The sequence below is a fragment of the Phyllostomus discolor genome, chromosome 9 (genome assembly GCF_004126475.2).
Source record: "Phyllostomus discolor isolate MPI-MPIP mPhyDis1 chromosome 9, mPhyDis1.pri.v3, whole genome shotgun sequence".
Classification (NCBI taxonomy): Eukaryota; Metazoa; Chordata; class Mammalia; order Chiroptera; family Phyllostomidae; genus Phyllostomus; species Phyllostomus discolor.
The window spans coordinates 62639604-62650153 of NC_040911.2; the positions used below are offsets into that span (position 1 = coordinate 62639604).

At 37.4% G+C, this 10550-nt stretch overlaps 1 long non-coding RNA gene across 1 annotated transcript; it reads left to right on the forward strand.

The window, feature by feature from the left end:
• Positions 1-402: 402 nt before the first annotated feature.
• LOC118496904 lies at positions 403-10077 on the forward strand. The gene is made up of 3 exons (XR_004899463.1): positions 403-422; positions 630-635; positions 9997-10077. It is a non-coding gene; the product is annotated as an uncharacterized LOC118496904 (long non-coding RNA).
• The last annotated feature ends 473 nt before the right edge of the window (positions 10078-10550 follow it).

A 10550-nucleotide genomic window follows, 5' to 3' on the forward strand; every position in this document is an offset into this window, starting at 1 on the left:
TCTGGGGTGGGGGTAGAATGCAGAAAACTTGAGCAACAATTACAATAAAAATTAAACAAAAATGATAATTAAAAAAAAAGAAACAACAAGTGTGGAGTAAAGGGAACCCTAGTGTACTCTTGGTGAGAATGCAGCCTGTACAGCCATTGGCGAAAATGATATGGAAGTACTGCAGAAAACTAAAAACAGAACTGCTTTTTGATCTGGCAATTCCACTGCTGGGAGTATATCCTAAGAAGCCTGAAATGCCAATCCAAAAAAAAACCTATGCACCTCAATGTTCATAGAAATACAATTCACAATAGCTAGGTGCTGGAAGCAACCTAAGTGCCCATCAATAAGGGAATGGATCGAAAAACTATGGTACATTTACATGATGGAATAGTACACAACAGAAAGAAAGAAGGAGCTCCTACCCTTTGGTACAGTATGGATCTACCTGTAAAGCATTATGCTAAGTGAAATAAGTCAGGCAGTAAAAGACAAATACCATATGATCTCACCTTTAGCAGGAATCTAATCAACAAAACAAACAAGCAAAATATAATCATAGACGTTGAAATTAAGAACAATCTGACAGTAACTAGAGGGGAGGTGATAATGGGGGTGAAGGAGAGATAAGTTTTCAGGAACAGGTGTAAAGAACTCATGGACAAAACCAAGGTCTGGGTGGAAGCAGGGGAGGAAGGTAGGGATGGTTGAGGTGTGTGGGAAGTGATGCGGTATAAATGCAGACCACTGTACTTGAACAAGAATAAAACAATTTTTAAAAACAACAACCTGACAGTAATCACAGGGGAAGTGAGAGGGCATAATTGGGGGAGAAAAGGTAAAGAATTGGGGGAGAAAGGTAAAGGTAAACGTAAAGGTAAAAGTTGTTTTCAGGAACAACTACAAAGGACAAATGGTCAAAACCAAGAGGGCTGAAATCAGGGAAGGGATGTGGGGTGGCTGAGGTGGAGGGGTGGGAGTGGTTGTGAGGAAATGCAGACAACTGTACTTGAAAAATAAATAAATAAATATATAAATATATAAATAAATACTATATAAACAGTAATCAAAATGGTAGAATTGAGATTATAATGCCTATGTTGGTTTTATAAATTTAAAAAGATTAAATTTTTATTAAGGCAAATTAAAGGAAGCCTTACATTGCATTCAAATCAGAAGTATGTTCAAATGCAGAAAGAGAGTAATTATTAGCTTTCTGAGTAACATGAACAATGGCATTCTATGAAACAGTAATCCTATCATATCCTTTCTTATTCACATTACTATCTTGATTCAGTCAACCACATTCAAATGTTTACACCTCCTCCCAACTCTACGTTACTCATCAGTATGCCAAAGATTGAGAGTATTAGCAGAATGTGCACATATCAAGAACTTAAATAAAATCAAACATCAAAATTTAATTAATTTTGTGTAGCATTTCCAGTTAGGTAAGGAGAAGATACATAAGGATGCATGAGGTACATTGTAGCTGCTACAAAATACAAAATGTGTATTTTAGTGATTTTCCATATGAGTTAAATGCTCTTACATTTCCATTTAAAACTGGCAAGCTGTAATATGAAGATGAATGGGAAAATTCATGCTAATAATTTAAATTTTTATTTTTTCTTATCTTAATTAGAAAATAAAAATCACCATGACAATTTGAAAGATGATAGAAAAAAGGTAAAGTATACTTTATTATTGTCGATGGCACTGTTTTCTGGTTTTGAACATGAGGCTTATTTTCATTTTGCACTTGGCCCCCAAAGTTATTGAGTCATTTCTGTTCCCAGAAATTGGCTAAAGCCTCAGTGGTACGCTAATTGTGGGTCGCTTTTTCCCTTTGCCTTGTCCTGCTCTTTGTATTTTCTTACAGGTGTTATGTCCTGAGAGCATTCCCCCATAACCCTTCCATATATGATTTTCCATTTCACACTGTTTCCCAGGAACCCCATCTAAAACACTCCATCCCAGTTTTAATGTGAGGCTCCCTGTCCTCAGGGTAATGAGTGGTTGAGACTTGGTGGTCTGTTGTCAACCTCAGCAACTACTGGTCCCAGAGTGGATGGTTGCGGTGGAGAGGAGCATAACATCAAGGTCCCAGTATTGAGGTATATGTCTTTATGCAAGACACTCCTGGATTTGGGAACACTTAGAACTGTTTTAAGCAGTTAAATTATTCTTTGCAAAAGCCAGCAATGGCAACTTTTTTGTTTCTTAAATTGAGCTATTGTTTTTCAAATGGCATAGGCTCCAACAGCTGTCCCTCTTGGATTTTGCTGACATCCTGTTTTGTCAGAACCTCAGCCTCTAGTGGCCCCTTTGGGTGATTCAGTTAAGTGGAGCCCTGGAGGTGAGAATGAAGAATGTGAGGGGCAGCCACTTGCCTTTTCATTCTGCACAGGCAGAGCCAATACAGAGCTGCATATTAAGTCAGGTGCTAATAGTTAGATGAGTCAGAGCAAAAATAAAGACTTATTGCTAGAAAAACAAAGAAAGATTCAGACTTCTGGCCACTAAGGGACACAGTAGTAAAGAAAAAATATGAACAAATATTAGAAAGATAATTATTTCTTATTTTCACATTGAAAAACAGATTGAATAAGAATTTTATGGGAATATATGCTATTATCTCTCATATCCTTTCATCTCCTCACCCCATAGCATTTTGGAACTGTTTTACAAATAGCTGTCCACAAATATTATTTCATTTGTTAGTTTTTGCTTTTTTTTTTTCCTCTAATGTTTAAAAAATTGCCAAAAATCTCCTCAAAGGTTTTTTTCTTAAGTAAGGGAAATAACCCACTGAAATGATGCTTTTCCTGCTTGTCCTCAGTGCTTCTGCTGCTGGGTAAGCCCCTGTAAAGCCCTTGTTGTATGTCAGGTTCTGTGCTAAGCACACACTGGGGATACAGTAAGGAACAAAACAGGCATAATCTCTACTGTTTTTTAAAGGATTTTATTATTTATTTTTGGAGACAGGGGAAAGGAGGGAGAGAAGCATAATGGGTTAGGGAAACAGCAATTGGTTGCCTCTCTCACATCCCCAACTGGGGACCTGGCCTGTGAACCAGGCATGTGCCCTGACTCAGAATGAAACCAGCAATGTTTTGCTCCTCAGACCAGCACTCAATCCACTGAGCCACACTAACCAGGGCTCTACTATTTTTTTAAAAGAAAAATCAAAATGAGAAGAGTATGTCTATGTAACTTTTGTAGAATTGGTTGGCTTTGGTGTTTTTGATAAAGCATGTAAGTTACAATAAGAAAAGAACCTTGGAGGGGGAAAAATAAATCATAAAGCAACTGTAGAAGGAAAAATAATACTCCCTTTTTTAGGATTGTAGTGTCACCAAAAAGTAACTGGGCACAGAGAACGTCTGCCCCAGGCCAGCCTGTAGTGGGTGGGTTCTTGACTCTATGCAGGAAAGGTTTCGCAACATGAGTCCAGGGGATTTTAAGAGTATGTTTATTAAAGCTGGGGACAGTGAAACAAATGAAGGACTTCAGATAGAAAAAAGTAATAGGGGAGAACTTAGGCAGTGCTTCTTTGGCCCTCTAGTGATGTTTTGGAAAAGAAGTGAGCCACCCAGGACTGTGTGGACTTATTGAGAAGTCAAAGTAACAGTGTCAGAAGTGGGCCAGAGTAATGCTGCTTTTAGCTCCCTGAAAAGTCACAGAAAAGGGGGTTTGGAGACAGGTTCATGAGGTTAGCACATGATGAGCTGTCACTGCCTGCTGCTCTCCTGGTTGCAAAACTTGTGGGAACCCTTAGAGATTAGGGGAAAAAAACAAAAGTACAGTCCTGAGAAAAGGAGGGGTGCAGGCATGTTCCAAGGAAAACATGCTGAGCCTTTTGTCTTAAGAAGTTTTATCCACTCTCTAAAGGTGAAGGTCTTAGTGGAGGTCCCAGGGGAGTATCTCATTGGAATATCCATCAGCTTTCCAGGTGTGTCCTCTCAGGGTCATGGTTTCCACTCATTTGTTGGCACCAAGGCAGTTCATTAATCATTGCATATGATCCTGATGTCAGCCATGGTGTTGCTTTATCTGTTTTTGCTGGTTTTCTAGACTTGGAGCTGAAACATAACTGAGGCCTAAATGTTATCTCTAGTTTGACCAAAACTCTGTCTCTGTTTTGGTCAACAGACCTGAGACCTGAGGCTTTTTTTCTAAGATCATTTGAGGAAGTTTAGAATTGAATTGTCATGAGAGCCCAATGCTTAAAGGGGCAGTTGTGCAAGGGCTTGTAAGGCAGTCGTAAGATGTTATTCTCTGGCCCCTTGTTTCTTCTCCAAGTGAGTATAAAATGACATAACTAGCAATTTGTCAGGGCCTGAATCAAAGGGGGTTTAAAGTACATGACCAGTGATATGCCAGGGGAGGAAAGGTCACCCTGGGGGCAAGGTCCTTGTTTTCCCAGCTTAGCCTATTTTTAGGTACCAGAGGCTTTCTGCCCTGGTGACCTTCTTGTACCTGGCTCATTGGTCTTGCTCTGCTCATATTTGTCTAACTGCCTACCACAGTAGTAACTGTCAAAAATATTTGTATAATTCCTAAAATTGTTCTGAGTATAGAGTATATATTTTAATTTTGGTTTTAGGTAGTTTCATAAAGAATCAATCTGTATTCATTATAGAAGAACTGAGTCATAAATTTTTGCATCTCTAAAACCCATACTTGATAGGGTTTTTAATTAATAACAAGTCTAGTACCTCACATTATGATAGTGCTGTCATCTTATTCAACCTAGGATAGTAGAAATCCCTGTGTTAATAATTCTTAAGTCAGTGTATGAAGTATGTCAGATGTATGGAAAATTTTTATTACAAATCTTTATATGTCAACATTGGTTCTCTGTCATGGTGAGTAACTGGGTGATTTAATATTCTTCTTTATATTCATCTATATTCTTCAGTTATTTGTTCAATGAACACAATTGCTTTAATGTTAAAAGAAAAATGTTTAAAAAATTAAAAAATGATGTTTGTACATACACCATATGATAATGGCCATATAAAATACATGCATAGATAAAAATAACATCATTTGGGAGCAGGGAAGAGGGGCAGAAGGACTAAGAATGAATTTTTTTCTCTTCTAGTCTTATTTTTCCAAACTCCTTATTTCAGTCAGGAATATTTTAAGCTATTAAGTAAGAAAAAAAACACAAATAACAGGATTAAATCCTATGGATATAATTTTTATAGTTATCAAGAAGTTTGTAGGTAGACACATTTTTCAGCTCCAGGTGAGGCATCAAAGGTCCAGACCTGAGTCATTCCACTCTGATACTCCACCTTGTCAGCATTAATCCCACACCTGCATACCACATCCTCACCTCCAGTAACAGCTTCCTAAACAGGAAAGAAAGAGAGAAGAACCACCCTTTTGTCTTTTCAAGGAAAGTGCCCTTTTTCAGAATCTTTCAAAGCATTTTCTCTCAGATTCCATTAGCCAAAATTGCATGTCCTGTGGTTATCCTAGGAAAAATTCTACTGACAATGTAGAATAAATTATCCTAACTGGATTGGACAGTCTTGTATTAAAACTTTTTTTATGGTAAAGGAGCTATTCCATGTCTGCATGTTCCAATATGCTAACTGTTAATCACATGCATTGATTAAGCACTAATGTGGTTAGTGTGACTAAAGAACTGAATTTTTATTTTTTTTCACTTTTCATTACTTTAAATTTAAATGCACCTATGTGAAAATGTATTGAACAATATGGGTTTAAAAAAATCACAATTCATCCTTTCTCATATTGGAGTTACATTCATAGAAAGAGAGAGAGAGAGAGAAAGAGAGAGAGAGGAGAGGAGGGCCTGCTGTTGGACAGATAATGAGTTGTGTCTGCCTTAACTCTCCATTAGTTTTTAACTTAAATCTTATTTATTACCTTTTCTTTTTAACAAAAGCAACAGAGAAGATAATGCTTTAAATACCATGGGTTTGAGAATACTGTAGTCTTCTACATTACCAGCAACAAAAATGATCTAAGTCTCATCATTGTGGGGAAGGTGTGAAGGGTTAGTTTGTACATCCCAGTTTGGGCTCAATTTTGGGCAGCCTGTTAAATGTTGATTGATGAGAAATGTCTGATACATGTGCAACTGAAAGTCCATTCTCAACAAAAGAAGGTGGTTATAGAGGATTTTGGAGACATAAAAATAATCATGGGCTAGACAATTAGAACTCCATTTAGCATTAGGTTTGTTTTAGCCAATCCTATACATGTGTGAAGCTCTGGCCTTCTAATACATGTTGGTCTCATCTTTTCTTGCCTATCAGGATACTCTCTCCCTTCTGTGAACATTTTCCACCATTTCTAGCAGTGATGTTGATGAGGATTAACACTCCCTTGTGGAAACTCATATTCCTAAATATGGACTTTCATCATTACCACCTAAGTCAGGATCATTATTTGGGGTGTCAAGATTAAGTAATACTGAATTCTTCCTCCCATGTTGATAAGCATATGAGGCAGGGTGGGTTTCTAAAGTCAGATAAGAAAACAGAGTTTTAGATGCAAACTCTTATTAGAGATCAAAACCTGTGAAAGAGCTGATGAATATGCATACTAAAGTCTTGAACAAAATACTGACAAACTGTACCCATCAGTACATTAAAAATATCATACACCATAATCAAGTGGGATTCATCTGAGAGATGCAAGGATGGTACAATATTCACAAGTGAATAAATGTAATACATCACATAAACAAAAGGAAGAAAAAATCACATGATCATATCAATAGATGCAGAAAAAGCATTTGATAAGGTAAAGAACCCACATATAATAAAAACACACAGCAAAGTAGAAGTAGAAGAAGCACAACTGAACATAATAAAGGCCATATATAAGAGACCTACAGCCAAACTCATACTCAGAGGGCAAAAATTGAAAGTTTTGCCACAAAGATCAGGAACAAGACAAGGATGTCCACTTTCACCACTTCCATTCAACATAGTATTGGAAGTTTTAGACACAGTGATAAGACAAGAAAAAGAAATTAAAGGAATTCATATTGAAAAGGAGAAGGAAAAACTGTAATTCTTTACAAATGACAAGACAGTGTACCCACAACCAAAAATCTACTCAAAGTAGTAAGTGACTGTGGCAAAACAGTGGGATACAAAGTGAATATTCAGAAGTCAAAGGCATTTTTGTACACCATGAATGAAATATCAGAAACACAAATCAGAAAAAAAAATTCCCATTTAATATAGCAACAAGGAAAACAAGTACCTAGGAATAAATATAACCAAGAAGGTAAAAGACCTGTACTCAGAAAACTACAAAATACTAAAGAAAAAAATATAAGGAAGCCAGAAACAAATGGAAACATATATTATGTTCATAGATTGGAAGAGTTAACATCATCAAAATATCCAGACTACACAAAGAAATGTATGGATTCAGCATATTCCTTATTAAAGTACCAATGACATATTTCAGAGATAGAGAACAAGCATTTCAACAATTTACAAGGATCCATAAATGACCCCAAATAGCTGGAGCAATTATGTGAAAAAAGAACAAAGTAGAAGGGATCGCAATACCTGATATTAAACTGTATAATAAGGCCACTCTAATCAAAACAGCCTGGTACTGGCTTAAGAGGAGACACATGGACCAATGGAACAGAATAAACAGCTCAGATAAACCCTATTCTCTATGGTCAATTAATATTTGACAAAGGAGGCAGCAGCATAAAATGGAGTAAAAATAGCCTCTTCAACAAATGCTGTTGGGAGAGCTAAACATCTACATGCAAAAAATATGAAACTCAATCAGCAACTTATCCCACACACAAAAATAAATTCAAGGTGGATAAAAGACTTAAAAATGAGTTGTGACACCATAAAATCCTTGAGGGAAATGTTGGCAGGAAAATCTCAGACATTCCACAGAGCAATATGTCCCCTAGAGCAAGGGTCATAAAGGAAAGAATAAACAAATGGGACCTCATCAAATCAAAAACTTTCTGCATGGCTAAAGAAAACACCATTAAAATGATTACAGAACCAACCATATGAGAAAACATATTTGCTAATGATAACTCAGACACAGTTTGATATCCAAAATGTATAAATAACTCATGCAACTGCAGGAAGACAAACAACCCCATTAAAAAATGGGAATAGGAATTCAACAGATACTTCTCCAAGGAGGACATTCAAAGAGTCCAGAGACATATGAAAAGATGCTGAGCATCACTAGCCATCAGAGAGATGCAAATTAAAATACAATAAAATACCACTTCACACTGGTCAGAATGGCCATCATAAGTAAAGCATCAGACAACAAGTGTTGGTGAGGATGTGGAGAAAAAGAAACCCTAAGTGCACTGTTGGTGGGACTGCAGACTGTTGCAGCCACTATAGAAAACAGTATGGAATTTCTTCAGGAAACCTAAAATGGAACTGCCCTTTGACCCAGCAATTCCATGGCTAAGATTATATCCTAAGAGCCCCAAAACATCAATCCAAAAGAACCTATGCACCCCAATGTTCATAGGAGCACAATTTACAATAGCCAAGTGATGGAGGCAACCTAAGTACCCATCAGTAAATGAATGAATGAGAAACCTGTGGTACAATTACACAATGGAATACTACACAGCAGAAAGAAACAGAAGGAGCTCCTACCCTTTGTGACAGCATGAGTGGAACTGGAGAACATTATGCTAAGTAAAATAAACCAGGCGGTGAAAGGCAAATACCATATGACCTCACCTTTAAGTGAAACCTAATCAACAAAACAAACAAGCAAGTAAAATACAACCAAGACGTTGAAATTAAGAACAATCTGACAGTCACCAGTGAGGAGGAGGGGGGGTGTAATTGGGAAGAAGAGGGAAAGTGTTTTCAGGAACAACTATAAAGTACCCATAGAGAAAACCAAGTGGGGTTAGAATTCAGGGAGGGAGGAGTAGATATGTGGGGTAGTAGGGAGTGGTGGGGGGAAAGGCAGACAATTGTACTTGAACAACAATTTAAAAATAAATAAATAAAATCAATGTGGATACAGGACTTTAATGTTAGTTGTGACATCATTAAAGCCCTGGAAGAGAACATAAGCAGAACATTTCAGATATGTTGTGCACCAATATTTTCACTGATATGTCACCCAGAGCAAGGGACATAAAAGAAGAATAAGCAAATGGGAATTCTTCACAATAAAAAGCTTCTGCAAGGCTAAAGATAACTGCATTAAAATGAAAAGCAAATCGATAGTATGGGAAAATACATTTGCAAATGATACTTCAGACAAGGGTTTGATCTCCAAAATGTATAAAGTATTCACACTACTCCACTCCGGAAAAACAATCAACCCAATTAAAACACTGGAGTTCGATTTCCATGCCTGGGTTGTGGGCCAGGTCCTCAGTGGGGGCCATGTGAGAGCCAACTGCACATTGATGTTTCTTTCCTTTTCTTTCTCCCTCCCTTTCCCTCCTTAAAAATAAATTAATTACATCTTTTAAAAAAACTGGCAAGGGAGCTGAACCGGCACTTCTCCAAGAAGGACATATAGAGGGCCCATAAACATATGAAAGGATGCTCAGCATCATTAGCCATAAGAGATTCAAATTAAAATGACCTTGAGATACCATTTCACACAGATCAGAATGGCCATCATAAATGAATCAAGAAACAAGTGGTGGCCAGGTTGTGGAGAAAGGGTAACCGTAGTACATTGTTGGTGGCAAAGAAGACTCAGGCAGCCACTGTGGAAAACAATATGGGATTTCCTAAGGAAACTAAAAATGGAACTGCCTTTGACCTGGAAATACCACTGTTGAGATTATACCCTAAGAATCTTGAAACATCAATTCAGAAGAATCTGTGCACCCCAATGTTCATAGCATCCAAATGTTAGAAACACCCTTGGTTCCAATCAGTAAATGAGTGGATTAAAAAACCCTGGTAGATTTAGACAGTGGAATACTACACAGCAGAAAGAAAGAAGGACCTCCCACTCTTCGTGAAGCGTGGATGGAAATGGAGGGAGTTATGCTAAGAGAAATAAGCCAGGCAGGTAAAAACAAATACCATATGATCTCACCTATTAGTGAAATCTAATCAACAAAACCAACAAGCAAGCAATATATAACCAGGGACACTGAAATGAAGAACAATCTGAAAGTAAACAGAGGAGAGAATGGAAATGTATAATGGGTGGGGGATAGGGGAAGAGTCTTTAAGGAACAAATATAAAGGACATGAGCAGAAAGCCAAAGATGGTGGGATTGAGAGTGGGTGGTGGGTAGGGATGTGGTGGGCATAGTGGTGGGGAAAAATGGAGACAACTATACTTGAAGAACAATAAAAATAAAACTTGTGAAAGACAGGATTAGAAAGAAGTAAAATGGATTGTGCAAAGGAAATTCAATTTGTGGTACAGTCATGTTAAATTTTGGCCACCTGGACAAGGACCTTTAGTCATCATGCATCAGACTTTTATTCTCTTTTTCTCATTTTCACTAGATGAAGACTGTCCTGAGAAAGGAGCAAGTTTAGCTAAGGCAGCTGTCTGCAGCTGAG